At 56.1% G+C, this 6,000-nt stretch overlaps 1 protein-coding gene across 1 annotated transcript in view; it reads left to right on the top strand.

Annotated features, from left to right (window-relative positions):
* Positions 1 to 5,133: 5,133 nt before the first annotated feature.
* KMT5B (lysine methyltransferase 5B) overlaps positions 5,134 to 6,000 on the top strand; it is a 58,569-nt gene continuing 57,702 nt past the window's right edge. Inside the window, 1 exon segment of the mRNA XM_078148333.1 lies at positions 5,134 to 5,215. The gene's annotated coding sequence lies outside the window, so the exon portion shown is untranslated.

Below are 6,000 nucleotides of genomic sequence, written 5' to 3'. Positions count from 1 at the left end.
AATGAAGAAGGGGATGGCTTCAGAAAAAGCTGGGAAGACTTGTACAGACTGATACAAAAGTAAGTGAGAAGAGTGACTCATACAAAGACAACACTGTAAAGATAACCAACTTTGAAAGACTGGGTAATTCTGACCGACAGTGACAGACCACAGTTCCAAAGGACTCCTGATGAAACGTGCTATCCACCTCCAGAAAGAGAGCCGAAGGACTCAGAGTGCAAATTGAAACATATTCTCATCTCTTCCTTTTCTTTCTTTTTATTTTTTTGGACATGGCTCATTCAGACATTTGTTTTGCATGACTACATATTTGTAATGAGTTTTGTTTTTCTTGTCTTCTCAATGGGTTTGGGAGAGGGAGGAATAAGAGAGAGATTAATTCTCTAATTTTTAAAAAAAGAAGGAACCCATCGATGTTGGAGGGGCTAAAGGAAGACAAACATGTTAACGCTCTTTTAGTAGAACTGTGAATTGATTCAACCATTCTGGAAAGCAGTTTGGAACTACGCTTTTAAAAAAATAATGACTAAAACATTCTTACTCTTGGAACCAAAGATCCCATTGCTAGACACATAACTCATGGAAGGTAAAGACAGAAAGGCCTCATGCCTCAAAATATTAACAGCACCACTTTTTTATGGTAGCAAAGATATGGAAATAAAGTAGGTCCTCATTAATTGGGGAATGATTAAAGAAACACACACATATATGTGTACATGTACTATATTTGAATATAACATACATGTAAGAGGTTGGTGTGCCATGTATGTGGGTGCTGTTTGTTTCTTGGGTCACGTAGGTTATGTGTCCCCTCATGGGTCTGTCTAGATGTGGCTCACATCTCAAGAGACAAGAGACATCTCTATATCTTTTCCCCCTAACCTCATCCAAGCAAGACTTTCATTCCTGCCAGGAGGGGAAGAAGGAGGCTGGCCCAGAGGCTGCCACTCTGTCCTCATCAGAGACAGGGGGCACCCAGCTAGAACAATACTGATTGGCTTCCTTAAATACTGTTAGTCTAGGGAAAGTAATTTTTAGGTTCAAGCTACACTCCTGACTCTCACCCTTTACAGGGCCCTGTACTATATGGCCAAGCCTTGACCCCTTGCCCAGCAAATGCCAATTCCACAGTGAACATACATAGCAAAGAAACCCATTTATCCAAGTAGACCGCAGAATGGAAACCAGATAACACAGAGTAAATGAGCTCTTCCATTGGGTGTGAGATGACTTAGGTCAAACGAGAACATCTCGCCCAAAGAGAGATTCCCCAAAGTCCCTAGTGTAGTAAGCTGGGGATAGGGATATGATAGATGTTGCCAGCTCCTCTACGTGTTGACTTTGTCCCAGAGAGGTTGGAATGGTTCAACTTTTCTCTCAAAGCTCAAAGTAATCAATCAATGAGGAGAGTCTCTTGCCATAGGCCCTTTAAGCCAAGGATTACATCATACACACACACACACATACACACACGTTACAATAATCTAGTTCCATGTAAATGGAAAACAATCTGAAACCAAAAGCTATGTAATTATAAGGTCTAAGCTTATCCACAGAGATGAGAAAATTCACCTTCCTTCCTCATTGGAGAGGTGGGGGACTATGGGTATGGAACACTAAACATCTGTCAGACTAGTTGGTATGTTTGTTTTGCTAAACTGCTTTCCCCACCCCCCATCCCATCCCCATTTCTTTTTTTTTGTTACAAGGGACAGTTTGTTGGAGAGGGGAGTTGGGAGGACTATGTTCTGAGATGACTGTGATATAAAAACCAAAGACAGCAACATAAATGTTCAAAGACAGTTTCCTGTGCCTTTGGAGAGCAGCAGGTTTAATCAGGAGCTGGGGAGAAGTGTGGCAGAGGGAGAGGTATAAGGAGTCCAGACTACAGGCTGAGAGTGCAGTTTCAGAGTTAGGTATAGTGGACACAAAACATTTTGGAGTGATGGTGAAATCAAGGCTCTGATTACTGCTGTGAGCAAATGAGGTAAAGTGATTTGTCCAGAGTCACTTAGCTTGTAAGTTTTTGAGGTCACATTTGAACTCAGGTCTTCCTGACTCCAGGACCATCTATGTGCTTAGAAGTGGAATGTAAACTCCTTGAGGGCAGGAACAGTTTCAGTTTTTTACTTTGTATTTTCAGTGCCTAACACATAGTAGGTGCTTAATATATTTAAAAACCCTCACTTGACCCTACCATTCTCTCCTATAGTTTTCTTCCCTTTCACTATCAAACTCCTTAAAAAGTCGTCTTCATGCTTCACCTCCCTTCACTGCCCTCTCGGTCACTTCTCAGCCCCTTGTAATGTGGATTCTGACCTCATAACTCAGCCAGAATGGCTGCCTCCAGAGTTACCAAAGATCTCCTCCTCATGGCCATGCTCTTTCCTGGTTCTCCTCCTATCTGGCTGAATACTCCTCCTCAGGCCCCTCTGCTGGCCTTGTCCCGCTTCCCAGCTGGGGGGAGGGATCTCCAAGGCTCTGTTCTGGGTCCTCTTTCTTCTTCCACACTTTTTCTGGGGAACCTCAACAGCACATGAGGATCATTACAGTCTCCATTCAGACGATTCCCAGAGGCATTTAGTCCCTCTGCCGAGCCTCTTGGACTTTTCCAGATGGAAGCAGACATTTCATCTCAACACAGCTTCAGACAACACACCATTTCTCCTCCAAATACTCCTTTCTTCCCAATTTGCTCTTTCCGGCAAGGTATCTGCATTCTTCCACTCACCTAGCTTCCTGGCCTGGGGGCCATCTTTAGCTCCTCCCTCCCCCTGATCCCCCCTCTCCAGCCAGCGGTCCCGGTCCAGGTCATTCATCTTCCACACTGTTCCTCACATTCTTCCCTTTCTAGTTCAGACCCTCCTCCCGTACAGTGGCCTCCCGGTCTCTCTCCCTGCTTCCCAAGGTGTCGTCCTCACAGCGGTCACACGGATCTTCCTAAAGCAGCACGATGACCCGGTCAGGACGCCCCAGCAGCTCAGCTCGCCTTGTGTCAAATACTCGGCATCTAAAGTTTTTCATGATTTGACTCCAGCCCAGCTTTCCAGGCTGTTCCCACATGACTCCCCCTGATCCGTTGTGCGGCACAGGCAGACCATCTCCCTAGCTGTTCCTCATCCTGGACTCTCTATCTTGCACCGCCGCACCTTTGGATAGGCTGTGCCTCATGCCTGGAATGCCCTTTCTCACCTCCTCCTTGTGATTCTCTTGCTTCCCTCAAGGTTTAACCTTGGGCTTTTCCTCATCTCTCTAAAGAATCAGAGCCCTCCTCTTTCCCCAAAGGCTTTCTATTTCCTTGGGAAATAATTGGTATTTCCTCCCGTGCAAACGTTGTTCCCCTTGTTTTTGTCTGTGTTTCTAGCCAGACCCCTTGCAAGCCCTTTCGGGCTCCACTATACTCCTCCAAGGAGGGGGCGGGACATCAGCGAGCTCCCGGGCTGTCATCTCGCCCGCCTCGCGCTGGGTGCCTAGACTCCGAGTTTGTTCTGGGAAGAGCCTCCAGTGCGTCGGGTCCGACCCGAGATTTGCGTAACCCCGGGACCTCCGTGCTCACGGCAGTCCCTCCGCCAAGGGGGTACGCCCCTTCTAACTCCAGAGGGTGCCCTGGGCATCGAGTGGCTGTCGGCCAGGCAGTGAATAAACATCTACGAAGCCCCTACTGCGTGCAAGGCACCACGCTACACACCGGGTCGGTGGGGAAGGCGGGAGGCAGAGACCGGGGGGAGGGCGGCATCTCACTGGGCTGCTTATTGTCCCCATTTTGCAGATGAGGAAATGGAAGCAGGCAGAAGTGACTTATCCAACAGGGGGCAAGTATTAGAGCCAATACTCTGTGCCCAGCTACTTCTGACGACGCTTGCAAGGTCATCGAGTTTAATCCCCTGGTTTTACAAGGTTTTCATCTTCTTAGCATTTCAGGTTCAAAGGAGATGATGCAAGACCTGCACTCCCCCTCTCGAGGATGGATCCGCTAGAGTCTCAGGGCATCCAGAGCGCAAGGGGGCGCTGTGGGGCTCGCTACCTCGGGGCGCCAGGGGGCGCTGTGGCGCTCGCTACCCCGGGGCGCCAGGGGGCGCTGTGATGCCTCCCTGCCCCGGGCCTTCTGGGGCCCTATGGCTCCCAGTTCCCCACTCAGCAGATCCCAGTACTGCGCAAATCTCAGGGCAGAGTAGGCCTCAGCACCAGGGGGCGCTACGGAGTCGTCCGGGCGCGCGCTCCCTGAAAAGGAGGGGGCCCCTTACGCGGGGGGGCGGTGCCGTGGTTCCTCCGCCCGCCATTTAAAGGGCAGCCGTCAGGGCGGAGGGATCCCTCGCTTCCGCACCCCCGCACCCCCCCACCCTCCCACCCTCCGTGTGTGGAGAACTTCCCCGGGATCCCTCCGCCGGGAGGTCGGCGTGCGGGCACAGCGAGGGCCGGCACTCGTTTTTTTAAAACATAACTTTTCTCCTTCCGCCGCGGGCGCCGGGCCGGGTTGCGGAACTCCTTTCCGTGCCCCTCCGCCGCCGCCACCGCCGCCGCCCCGGGTGGGTCCGGGCCGGGGCTATGAGGTGAGCGGCCGCGCACGGCGAGGCGAGGCGAGGCGAGGCGCCAGCCCCGGGACGCGGAGCGCCGCCCGGCCCATGCCTCTCCGGCCCTGCGGCCGCTCGGAGGCGGAGGTGAGCTCGGAGGCCCGGGCCCGAGGGCTGAGGCCGGGGCGGGGGCCGAGTGACGGCCGCGGCCCCGAGGGTGGGGGGTGGTGAGGGGAGGGGGAGTAACGCGCGCGCGACGTCGAGGGCCCGGGAGCGCGCGCGCCGTTCCTCACGGCCGAGCCCGGGGGCGCGCGCGCCGACCTCCACGTCCGGGCCGAGGAGGCGTGTGCCGGGGGCGCGCACGCGTGGGGAGGGCGGTCCGTCGGGAGCGCGCGGGCTGGGGTGGGGGGGGAGGCGCCGGGAGCGCGCGGGGAGGGCGGAGGGAGGGGGTGGGAGCCGGGCCCGCAGCTGGGACTCCTTTCTCTGCCGGCGGCGGCGGAGGAAGCTGGTGGTGCTGCGGCGACGCCGCCGCCATCTTGGATTTTACTCTCCATTTTTTCTCTGGAATTATTTTTTGGTGATTAATTTTCTTTGGGGGAAGAAAGGGCCGCGGACAGCGCGTGCCCCGCTCGGAGCCGCGGGGCAGCCGGGCCTCCGATCCCGGTCCCGTCCTCCTCCCGAGGGGAGCGGGCGGCGTTCGGGCGGTGAGTAACGCCGGGGAGGGAGCCGGGCTGGGAGCCGGGATGTGGGGGGGACGGCGAGGGGCAAACATCTGGGCCCGGCAGCAGGAGGGGCCACATTTGGGTGGGGGATCCAACATATGGGCGCGAGGGCGGCGTGCGCCACACGGGGGGCGGGGAAGCGGGCGGCTGGGCGCCCCCGCACCCTCCGGCCGGCCGGCGGGGGGGAGCCGGGGCCGGGGGAGGCCGGGCCGGGCCGTGTCGTGGGGGCCGGCCGCCGGAAGGGAGAGGTGGGAGCCGGAGCGCGGGGCGTGCGGGGGAGGCGCCCGCGCCGGGTCTCCGTGGATTGGGGGGCCGGGCCCTCCTCTGCTCCAATGGGCAGCGCCGGGCGGCCTCGCCCAATCGGCGGTCTCCGTGGTGCCCAAGCCCCACCCCCTGGTCGGTTTCCGTGGCCGCCGCCCCCTTGGCTTAGCCGGCCGCTCCGGGCTGTGCGCCTGCGTGAGACCTCCACCTGCCTTTCCCCTTCTCCCCCTCCCTCCGTAGCCTTCCTGGTCCTGGGAAGCCGGGGGAGGGGGAAGAGAAGGGGGCGGAGGGCTTCTGAGAGGCTGCCTGGGCCGGGGCGTCTAGGTTCAAGTCCTAGTCACCCACTGGGCGAGCCCCTATCTACAGAAGGGGGCGGGGAGGGCTGGACCCCACCTCTCCAGGGCCTTCCAGTTCTAAGCCTGGGCTCCTTTGTTTGGAAACAAAGTGTTGTTCCATGCCACGACATCCCCAGAATTTCGGAGCTGGAAGGGACCTGATGAGCAGGG

The sequence above is a fragment of the Phascolarctos cinereus genome, unplaced genomic scaffold, assembly GCF_003287225.1.
Source record: "Phascolarctos cinereus isolate Bilbo 61053 unplaced genomic scaffold, phaCin_HiC Scaffold_9;HRSCAF=440, whole genome shotgun sequence".
NCBI classification, from domain to species: Eukaryota; Metazoa; Chordata; class Mammalia; order Diprotodontia; family Phascolarctidae; genus Phascolarctos; species Phascolarctos cinereus.
This window is presented reverse-complemented; position numbering and strand designations above follow the sequence as displayed.